Consider the following 12,231-nt stretch of genomic DNA (forward strand, 5'->3'; position numbering starts at 1 on the left):
AGCTCCAGTATTGTAGCAATAATGCTACAACTCCTGGGGCTTCCTGTCTCTTAATTATATCAACCCGGTAGTTCGTACAAACTTGGAAGCGACGGTGCTGTATGCACAAGTACTAGCTCTTGTCGCAGCTGTCACTTGGTCAGCTGGCACAAGTCCGCTAGGGCTCAAGCCAACTTCTATAGGCTCACAGAAGAAGCTTTATCAATGATGGATGAAAGCTAGCTCAAAGAAGACTACTCTATTTGGCAAAAATGAACTGAAAGCAAATCAAAACATGGAAACCCTAGGAAACCCTAATTTAACTAGTCTAACCTCTATGATGCAAAGAATGTGAAGGAAACTTCTACCAATGATGCCATTACCTCTAATAAGTGAAAATGCATGAATCTAATCTACTTGCATCTTAAAAGACATGTTTTTGTAGTTTTTCTTTACGTGGATGGAGTGATTGTGATTTTGTGCTTATTAGGGTTTGGTTGTGCAGATGTGATGCGGAAGGAAGGAAAGCTTGGGAAAGGTTGGGGAGGCTAGGAGAGGTTCCCAGAGATCCTTAGCATCAGTCCACAGAGGTTCCTCACGTTCAGAGGCTCAGCAACCGAGTGAGTGGCCTCCTACAGGATGTCTGCAGGGGATTCTACAGGAAACGCAGGGGTTTCTACAGGAAGTCTACAAATTGCTACAGGATGGCCTACCATGGGTGTTTGAAGTGATGGAGGAGTGATGGAATGGTAGGGGGAGATGTGTAAGGTAGGGATAAGGCTGGTGATGGCTCAGGAGTGGAGAAGTAGGTTGGAGAACGAGTGTATGAAGTGGGTTGATGGATGGAAGGGTATAACAACAAAATGTCTAAAGGATGGAGTTACGTGAGGAGTGGAGGGGTTTAGGAGATAACAGAGCGGAGCAGAGGTCGAGGATGTGGTTGTATGCGTGATCAAGACGAAGAAGGAGATAATAGAATGATGAAAAGCAGTGTAAATGAAACAAATAGCTTATGACTGTCACCAAGATGAAAATTCATTAACCTAAGCTACCTGAACTCAATGAACAGCAATATAAAACGTGTAAAGGAATGTGCATGAAGTGGTGATGAAGGTGTATGGTGCAAGAGTGAAGTGCATGGAAAGATCTATCATAAACGAAACTATGTTGCAGCGTGTATCAAGTGAAGAACTGCGTATTTTTGTGGCTGGTATAGGCTACACCCCAATCTCCAAATAGAGATGGCAGTGGAGACTTCCTCAACCTTTTTTGTTGGAGCTCCAATGTATTATCAACCTGCTAATCTAACTAAACAACCGAAAGCAATTCAACCATAAACTAGTCCTATCTATGCTCATGAAAACGACTAAATTACCAAACTGTGAATTCGAATTGCATGTGAACATAAACAAACTCAAAGCGCTGGAACGAAATGCAAACACATTCAACACTGAGGAGATCTATTGCTCTCAGGTTGGGCCCTAACCTGAGAGCTATAGCTCCTTGAGAAAACTCAGAACTAGATCAAAATCTGCCTTCTTTATTCATAATCTGATGTCATGCCAAATTGGCTTACAAAAAGGAACAAAGACCGAGCTGTGCTCAAAAGTTACAATAGTAATGCGAAAGTTTCAACAACCTAACAAAGGCTACGGCCTCCATACTTATGCAAAACGATCATCCAACAGGTGTCCTTGATTTTAAGAGCTCGGCTGTCCAACTGAAGTTTAACTTGCTGATCCTGTAGGATAGTCATAATTGCTGTTCCTGTAGAACAGTTGTAACTGTTGTTCCTGTAGAACAGCTGGCTGCTTCTAAGCTCGGTGGGGAGATGGATTGGAGCTCGGAGCTATGGTGGGAATCACGAGGAGGGTCCCAAGACTGTGGACATCCTCTCCTAAAAACCAGCAGTGCCACCTCATTGTCTCCTTGTCTCCTTTTCACGTGGTCTTTTCTCCCTTTTAATGCAAAAACCTGAAATCATAATGCATTAGTCACGTAGATAAAGTGTCTACCCTTCTTCCTACAAACAACACGAATAATCTAAGAAATGCATGCATAAGCAGTAAAAAGTGAATGGTTTGAGCAAAACAAGTAGGCCAAATGAGCCCAAATTATACCAAAAATTGGGGCTCATCATCACCCCCCAGCTAAACTATTTGCTCATCCTTGAGCAACTTAGTCCAAGTCCTCATCTTTCATTTCTTTCACTGCTTCTCTTGCATCCCAGGGCTCTGTGGTAGGGTCCTCTCTGTAGATGTGAAACCCTGCTTTTCTGTTTACCTCTTCCCATTGTTGACTGTCATCTTCCTTTGTATTTCCTTCAGTCAATCCTAGAAATAATGGTGGGCTGAGTTTAAGGCCAATCCAGCTGGCCTGGAGGCTTTGCATGGACTTTTTGTAAAGGCCAACCCTTGCCAAAGCTTCTCTCATCCGGATGGGGGTATGGTACTCTCGGATTTTCAAGCTGTGGGCCATGGTATTCCATCTGCGTGCACAAGCCTGGGCAGCACTTTCTCCCAACAACCTTTCCATGTCTTCAAAGTGAGCTATGGCCTGGGCTTGTTGGTCCATAAACCTCAAGGAAGCTGTGGGATCCGTAGCCAACTGTTGGTGGGTTGAGATGAGTGCCACTGGGTCCTCTAGTTCCGGCCTAATGAACAGTGGTTCGCTCACTTCTCGGTTCATGACCGATTTTGCTTCAGCTGCTCTTTGATCTTCATGGTTTAACCATGAGGCGAGGGCCATCAATTGCATATCACCCAAGGCAATGTTGGGATCCCATGAGACTTCATTAGGCAAAGCCAAGTTGTGGAGGTAAAACTCTTCCAATTTGGCTTTGTCTTCTGCCGAACTAGCAGTGCATAATTCAGAAAATTGTTGTGGGTTTTGGATGTGTGCAATACCTCTTTGGGCCAAGGTGTTTATTTGGAACTGAAGCCATTGATCCTTTAAAAACAATCCATAGGATTTTGCGGGCGTTCTGCACTGAATTGCTTCCATGGCCCAACTGGCCATGCAGGCCAATTGTGCTTCCTTTTGTTGCAGCTGTTCCTTTAAGGCTTGCACTTCAATTCTTGTCTGCTGTTCTGCCTCCTGTAGAAGTGTCATTGGCTCTTCAGGACTGGTGGTCAGCTCCTTTTTGCCTTCTTGTTCATTTGTGATATCCTTGGAGGATGTTCCTGCCTTTGCCTTTAGTTCTTGTAGCTGCAATCGTAACTTCTGATTTTCTTCCTGTAGAAGTGCCTGCTGGCAACTAGCCACATGTTTAGCCATGGTGAATTCACTCCTGACCTCCCTGAGTTGATCCTGTAGAGGGCCTATGTCTGCCACACCCTTTGATTTGGCGATCTGCATCCATGTGTGGGAACGGACTCTTTTTTTCTCTAGTTCAAAAAATAGAGGCACGGTGAATTTCTGCGGTATGATTTTGCCCGCCTCTAAAAAGGTGTAATATGAATTCAGATTGGGCGAAGGGCTAGGTTCTGGTATGTGTTCTCTTGCTATCTTTTCAGGCAGTTCTGCTTCACCCTCCCTTGGTGATGAGGGTCCTTCTCCTTCCCTCTTTTCTGTTTCCTGTAGTTGGGCCAGAGTATCCTGTAGAACGTTTTCTGCTTCCTGTAGCTGAGTTTTTTCTAACTTTTCCTGCCATGTATATTTCTTTGGACTCCCCTTCTCGTAGGTGACTGTGACCTTGGAGGGTGACTTTTCTTTGGGAGAAGTGGGTGTATCCTTGATGACGATCGGGCTGCTGGATTGGGCCTGTGGCTTGCCTGTCTTTATCCTAACACTTCTCCGAGCCTTAAAGTACAGAGGAGTCTCCCTCTTCCTCTTGTCTTTTGGCTTAGGTGGCGTATTGAGGCCAGCTAATACAGCTGCTGCCTCCTGTGCCAGAATATCCACCTCCTTTTCTTTGGTTTTTACCTTTTTGGGGCTTCCTGTAGAAGCCTGTTTCTGCAATTTCGGGCTTCCTGTAGAAGCCTTTTCCTTCAGCACTTTTGGGCTTCCTGTAGAAGACCCTTTCTTGACCGGTTTTGGGCTCCCTGTAGGAGCCTTTCCCTTTGGCAGCTTTGGGCTTCCTGTAGGAGCCTTCTTTTGAGTCTTTGGGCTTCCTGTAGAAGCCTGTGTCTTTGTTTCCGGACTTCCTGTAGAAGTCTGTTCCTTAGTGATTTTCGGGCTTCCTGTAGAAGCCTGCTTCTGTTTTCCTGTAGGTACAGGTGTCTTCGTCTTTGCTTGCTTACCTGCCTGAATTTTGCTTTTTGCTTTGGTTGCAGGTGCTGTTGAGGTACTTGGGCTGACGTGGACTACCTCAGCTTTGTCCATTCTGCCTTTCATCCTCTTTTCCCTTGCTGACAGAATAGGTGTGCCACCCTTTTCTTTGTCCTTCTTTTCCTCAGCCACTGCTTCCTTGTCTTCGGCCACTACTTCGTGTTCCTCACTGCTAGAGGAGCCACTATCTTCGATCAACATTTTAATATCCCCATCTCGTGTTAGATTCCTAAATGACTCCCAGGAGAGGGGAACTTTATATGAGTGCAGTGCATCCTCCACAAGCAATTTTATTAACCCATGGTGGGCTATCTGATCAGGTATGCCCTCTCTTAGCTTTGTAGCACACTCCATTAGGGACTGCAGGAGATAATAAGGGATGCTCAGTCTTTGCTCTACAGGGAGGTCAATTCGGTGCCTCAACTCAGCGAGTAACCGAAAGTGATATGCATACACGATGCTGAACCGGCCTTCACAAGTAATATATTTCATGATGTGCAAACTGACTTCATTCCAAGGTGGTGATAGGCTCGTTCTTCTCACCCCGTTTTTATCCTCCGAGAATTCTTCCTCAGGTGGGAAGAATTCCTTCTTTGCCTGCTAACTCAGCTTTCTCTCCTCTTTATCCCACGACAGACCCATGGGAAGTTCTGTGATCCGACTGATATGTTCTGGGGTGAGTTTGAGGCTTAGACCTCTGAAGCTTACTGTGGCCAGTGTCTGGGATTTAGGCTTCAAAGCCTGCAAGAATTCCTCGGCTACTTCATCATCGTAGCCCTGCAGCTTATCACAAAAAGGCATCCATTGTGCTCTGGTGAAGAGCTCTACCACTGCCGGGTTTCTCCTTAATTTGGTGGAATCTGTGGGTTCCCGCCTGATAAATCCACCCGGCATGATGAACACGGGGGGTTTTGACTAAAGGTGACAAATGCAAAGGAGATTCGGTCTATTTTAGGCAGAGCATGCATACAATTCACAAAACACAGTCTAATTATACTGCTATCCTGTAGAAGCGATAGTATAGGCACAACAATCCGATATTTTTATGACCAGACTGTGAATAATGATCTTGCCACCTTTGAAAGCCAATTGCGGAAGGAGTTTCAGGGTTACCTTTTTCTGCCACCTTTTCTTACGTGAGGATTTCACCTTCCTGTAGAACTGCGTTCCTGTAGAGACTGCTTCCTGTAGGACTGCGTTCCTGTAGAAACTGTTCCTGTAGGAGCAGTGTGCAAACTTCGGGGAGGACTGTAGTTGGCCAGCGGTCGAGATGTGCTTCACCGTCGTTTTGGTAGCCGAAAGCTCGGCGTATCAACGTGCAGAGGAAATCAGAAGAGCCACTCGAGTTTTGAAGTGGAGGTTGATGAATACATGCGCATAATCTAGCCGATTAGATTTTAAATCGGCGCAGCTCGTGGCGCGGGGGGTGAGCTGTCCCCGCCGGACCGTTGGGCGACGTCACCCATCATTCGCCTGCATATTCACTCACTGCCGCATTCATTCCCACAGATCTGCCGCCGCCCTTTTTGGTTAAACTCGTTTCTCGGTTGACGGGACTATCCTCACGTGCATGCTGCGTATTTTCTTTGTCGTGGCTGCCACCCAAGCATCCAACTATACCATAACTGGCCGACATGGCCAGTCAACTGGCCATACGGTCGCTCAACCATTCAGTTCTACGCCATGCAAACAAATCAAAGTAATACTCATACGATTTGGTGGAAGGAAGGGTGGAGACACTTACCTGCGCGCGGCTGCACACGATTTTTCGGTTTTTGGACGACGGGGAGCGGATCTACCTGCCGCATGCGGCTTACACAGTCCCGGAGGCTCGTGGTTACAGGATGCTGGCGATGGAGTGGATGATCTGGTTGCCTGCGCCCGTGTGTTGCTTGCAGAGGGCGGTGCTGTGAATGGTATCCACTCATGCAGGTTTGACTGTTACAGGATTCCCGCGGGATGCCTTGTAACAGTCTCGCCTCCTTGGGTGCATGCCGCACGACGATGGATAGAATCTTCTGATCGTGCTCCCAGAGCTTCTGATGCTCGACATGGATGTGGTACGAGCTCTCAGTGCTTGTTTTTCTTTGACAAATGGCTTCACCACGAGAACTCATTGATCTGGTTTGCTGGTGCAGGGATCTTGGTTGCATGGCGACGAGGATGGTGGAGCAAGGTAACAACAATGTTCAGGGGTGCCAATAGTGGCATGCATGCATCCTACCCATTCCTCAGCTGCTAGATCTCCGTTTGAAACAAATTTTTGGCCGTCCCAAACTTCTACAGGAAGTTTCCTGTAGACACAGAGCTTCCTGTAGAAAGTTCGGCCTTCCTGTAGAAAGTTTGCACTTTCCTGTAGAAAATCCGTGTCTTCCTGTAGAAAGATTGTGCCTTCCTGTAGAAAGACTGTGCCTTCCTGTAGAAAGACAACAGCTTCCTGTAGAAGATTCAAACCATGATAAAATTGCACATACCTTGAAAAACATGGGTGCTCTTGGAGGAGGTACTGATGAGGTTCCTCGACAACATGATAAGGACCCTTGGCTGTGATTGGAGAGGCTTCTTCTCCTCCATAGAACATCTGCAACCTGCATGCAATTTTCATATTGTGCTTATTATTTTTTCTTTTTTCTTTTTTCTTCCCTTTTTTTTGAAAGATAACAGGGGCGCCCCCAAAGAGGTTTTCACCCTTGCTACCTGCCCTGAGCGCCTCAGAGAGGTTTTCACTCAAGGATCTTTTTCAACCTTTTCTCTTTTTTTTTTTTTTTTTTTGAAAAAGCAATAGGAGCGCCTCAATGAGGTTTTCACCCCTACTACCTGCCTTGGGCGCCTCAGAGAGGTTTTCACCCAAGGATCTTTATTTATTTATTTATTTATTTTTTTTTTTGTTTTTTTGTTTATTTTTTTTTTTTTTTCAGATCTTCTTTCAGGGTGTGCCAGAGGCAGAGGCAGAACCCTTCTCTATGACCAATACAGATTTCTCCATAGTTTTGATAAACTCTTGTCTTGAGAGAGGTCTCCTGTAGATCTTCAATCGATGCCCATTGACAAGCATGGGAATGGCTTCCTCATCAATGGTTTGAATGAGGACAGATCCATTGTCATGGCATTGTTCCACTACATACGGTCCCAGCCATCTGGTTCTCAACTTCCCCTTGAAGTCTTTGAACCTGGAGTCATACAACAAGGCCCAATCTCCCGGCTGAAATTGCTTGTCATGGAGATGTTGGTCATGCCACACCTTCCTCTGAAGTTGAACCACTTCTGAGTGAAGGAGGGCCTGCATGCGGTGCTCGTCCAGGCCATTCAGCTGTAGCAGCCTCTCTTGTTGTGCATGGCTGAGATCTAGGTCCAGCTGAGCTGCCATCCTCAAGGTGTTGTATTCAAACTCAATGGACAGCAAAGCTTTCTTCCCATAGACCAACTCATATGGTGTGAAACCGGTGGTGGTCTTCCAAGTGGTGTTGTAGGCCCATGTGGCCTCAACCAGGCGATCTGCCCAATCTTTTCTGCTGCTGCTCACCACTTTGGTCAAGATCCCTTCTAATGCTCTATTGGTGACTTCCACCTGCCCATTTGCTTGAGGATGATAGGGGGTGGAAGTCCTATGCTTGATCTTGTGATGAGCTAGGAGATCTTCAACCAGGTTGGAGGTGAACTGGCTCCCTTGGTCGGTGACCAGCTCTCTTGGATAGCCAAACTTATAGAAGATGTTCTCTCTTAGGAACTCGGCCACCTTCTCTTCTGTTGCTGCTTTGATTGCTTTGGTCTCTGCCCACTTTGTCAAATAGTCAGTACACACAATGATGTAGGATCTTTGCCTCGAAGAGGGATTGATTGGACCCACAAAGTCCATGCCCCACTTCTTAAATGGCTCAAGAGTCACTTGAGGTTGGAGAGGCATCTCATCCCTTTGGGTCGGTTTCCCCATTCTTTGGCATTGGTCACACTGACTGACATATCTTCTGACATCTTGATGAAGTGTGGGCCAATAGTAGCCTGCCTGCAGGATCTTGAAGGCAGTTCTCTTTGCTGCAAAATTCCCTCCACAAGGCCCATCATGACAAGTGAGGAGGATATCAAAGACTTCCTCCTCCCTTACACAACGCCTTAAGATCTGATCGGGGCCAAGCTTGAACAGATTGCCCCCGATCCAAGTAAATGAGGCACTTTTTCTGATGATTCTGCTCTTCTCTTTTGAAGAGGGGTGCGGAGGGAACTGAGCTGAAACAAGGTAGTTTGCTATATCAACAAACCATGGAGAGAGTACTGAGATAGAAAACAGATGCTCATCAGGCATCTGGTCATCCACCGTCCCATCTTCATCTGCAGACAAATCCAATCTAGACAAGAAGTCAGCAACAACATTTTCTCTACCTAGTTTATCAACAATGGTTAGATCAAACTGCTACAATAAAAGTAACCATCTAATGATACGAGCATTCACATCTGGTTTATTCATTAAATATCTAATAGCAGCATGGTCAATATGTACAAAGGTCTGGTAACCAGTAATATAATGTCGGAACTTGTTCAATGCATGGACCACAGCCAAGAATTCCTTCTCGGTTACAGTGTAATTCAGCTCAGCTTTGGACAAGTTTTTGCTAACAAAGTAAATGGCATATGGAAGTTTCTGCTCAACTTGTCCTAAAGCTACACCTATGGCTTTGTTCGAGGCATCAGTGTGGATGTGGAAAGGTAGGGCCCAGTTTGGACCTCTCAAGATTGGTGCTGACACCAACTTGTCCTTCAACTCATTTAAAGCCCTCTGACAATCGTTAGTCCATTTAAACTCCACATATTTTGCCAACAAACCAAACAATGGCGAGGCTAGCTTGCTGAAATCTTTAATGAATCTCCGGTAGTATCCTGCTAATCCCAAGAAACTCCGGACATCCCTTACCTTTTGAGGAGGTGGAACCCTCTTGATGAGAGCAATTTTGTTAGGATCCACCTGCAATCCTTGAGAAGAAATGGTGTGGCCTAGCACGGTCCCTTCAGAGGACTGAGGGACAGGTTCATCTCGGTGCATTTGGTTAGGACTTTCCCCAGGTTGGACAATGCTTCCTGGAAGTTGGCCCCATATGGAGTAAAGTCATCCATGTATATTTCCACTGCATCATGGACCAGCTCTGAGAAGATGCTTAAGACAACTCTCTGAAAGGTAGCAGGAGCGTTGCATAGCCCAAAGGGAAGGACTCGATAGGCAAAGGTACCCCAAGGACAAGTGAAGGTGGTCTTATCTTGGTCTTCCGGGCTGATTTGGATTTGATTGTACCCGCTAAACCCATCCAGGAAAGAGAAGAACTTCTTTCCTTCCAGTCCATCCAACACTTGATCTATGAAAGGTAGAGGGAAATGGTCTTTCTTGGTAGCTTTGTTCAGCTCACGGTAATCCACACAGATTCTCCACTTCCCATTCTTCTTGGGAACCAACACTAGAGGGGACACCCATTCACTATCTGAGATGGGGTAGATGAATCCGACATCCAACAGTTTCTGCAATTCTTCCTTGACAATGTCTTTAAGGGCTGGATTCATTCTCCTCTGAGGTTGCCTAACCGGTTTACAGTCCTCTTTGATATATATGTGATGAGTACAGACCGAAGGATGGACTCCTTTCATTTCCTTATAGCTCCAAGCAAAAGCATCTAGGTGGTTGGCCAACAGACTACACAGCTCCTCTTCCTGGGAAGGAGATAAGGAGGAGCTGATTTTCAATGCTCTCTCAGGGCCAAACTCCACATTCTTAACTCTAGGAGTGACAGGGTTGGTTGTACAAAGATCCACTAAGGTGCTAGCTTGGGCATCCTCCACCAATTTTTCTAAGGGTAGTGCACTGGTAGGTGGGTTTTGGATCAAGTTCTCGATCAAGTCATCCTCGGTTGGGGGGTTTCTTCTAGTGGTATCTAGTGTACAGAGAGGTGCTGAATACACCTCGTCTTCTTCTCCTTCCTCCAACCAGAGTGGTAAGTCCTGCTCTAAAGAGGGTTGGGCAGGAGGGTATAGGACTAGTTGCTTGGACATGGGACCATTTTTGATGGTCATGTTTCCTGCCCGACAACTGATGTAAGCATCTGCAGTAGCTAACCAAGGCCTTCCCAAAATGAGAGGATATCCAGTAAGCTTGGCCTTTGGTTGCAGAACCAGGAAGTCTGTAGGGTATTCCCAAGAATCAATGGAGACCATGACATCCTCCACAATCCCTTCGGGAGTCACGGTGGAGCGATCTGCTAATTGCAGTACTGTCGAGGTCTTCCTCAAGGAACCCTGTAGATTGAGTTTAAGCATGGTATCCCTGGTCATCACATTGATGGCCGCCCCCAGATCAATCAAGGTCTGGGGGATAATGGTGCCATTGATGTGAACATCTACTACAGGACTTCCAGGATCTAGGTACTTTGGGTAGATGACTTGTCCTAGCATAAGGTCAGACAGTTGTCCTATGACATTGATAGTTGAGGCATCTTTCTTCCGTCTGCCTGGGTGTTTGAAACACTTCTCCTTAACCAGCTTGTTATATATGGGCACATCCTTGATGGCTTGGAGAAGTGGGATTTTTACACACAACTGCTTGAGCTCACCCAAAAGCTCATCTTCTTCTAGGTTAGGTTGTGTGGTCGCTGTTAGTCTCTCAGGAAAGGGTGGAATAGGCTTTGGTTCACTCTCCTGATGGTCTTCCTCATCCTCTGGGGGAGGAGGCTGGCGATCTGGAAGAGTCTTTCCAGATCTAAGGTTGATCTCCTGGATCTCCACAACATAGGTAGGGCATGAGGTTTCCCCAGTGTATACCTGCTGGGCCTGTCTATTGTTGGGGTTCGGGTTCGGTTGAGCAGGCATTTGAGGTTGCCTTGGAGGAGCAGGAGGTAATGGTTGAGGTTGCACTGGTGGTGGAGGCAAAATGGCAGGAGGAGTGTTGTATTTGGGCCTCCACCCCGACTGTGGTGCATTCCACTGAGGCTGTGGTTGGGTATGTGAGTGATATGGATGAGGAGTAGGTTGAGTGGGGTACTGAGGTGGATAAGACCATGGAGGAGGACCCCAGGAAGGCATAGGAGTTGACTGGTTGGGGTTGTAATAAGCTTGAGATGCCCCTTGCATCCCCTGCTGATAAGGTCTAGATCCTTGTGGCCTCCTTTGGTTGAGGTAATAGAGAGGCTCTGTGGAAGCTTCGGTCCCTTGGTACATGGCTTTAAACCCAGGTAAGGTTGGACACTGATTTGTGGGATGGTCCTCCTCACAAACGAAACACACTTCAACCGAATGCAATGGACATTCGTTCTTAGGGTGCCTCCTTGTGCACCTAGGACAGAAGACAGCCAAGGCTCTCTCAGCCTCTTCTTTCTTTTGCTGAATCCTGAATGTATCAAGCTGCATGGCAATGGTTTGTCTCACCTCACTCTTAAGATCTTCTAATTGGTTCGCAAGCTCATGTTTGGAGAAAGGGACACTAGTGGAGAGGTGGTTTCCTCTACCTCGTTTCCGAGCTGCCCTGGAGTGGTTTCTAAATACAGTCTTGATGTCCTCATAAGGCAGTTGGTAAATGTCCCCCCCAGCTAACATGTGAAGGGTATCTAAGAGATCTTCAGGGACTCCTCGGAGTAGGACCAACTTGAGGGATTCAGGGTCAAGTGTGCACCTGGCCCGCTTATAGCTTAGTTGGAACCTCTCCTCATAATCCTCTAAGGACTCATCATTTCCCATGGACATCCGAAAGATTTCCCCCTTTGTCTCCTTGGACCTACAGTAATCCCGGTACTTGGTGTTGAAAGCTTGCTGCATCTGAGCCCAAGTAGTGATACTATTCCCAGGTAAACCCATGAACCAACGTAGTGCTGCATCCTTGAGAGTGGAAGGGAAAAGTTTCAACTTTTGCTCGTCTTCAGTATAGTCATAGGTTCTACAAAGGACAACAAACTCAAACAGGAAGGTATCTGGATCTTCAGTGGTCAACCCATGGAAGTGAGGTAAGGCGGAGGG

This window comes from Pinus tabuliformis, chromosome 1_2 (assembly GCF_031772625.1).
Source record: "Pinus tabuliformis cultivar Carrire ecotype Pingquan chromosome 1_2, CPIR1, whole genome shotgun sequence".
NCBI lineage: Eukaryota > Viridiplantae > Streptophyta > Pinopsida > Pinales > Pinaceae > Pinus > Pinus tabuliformis.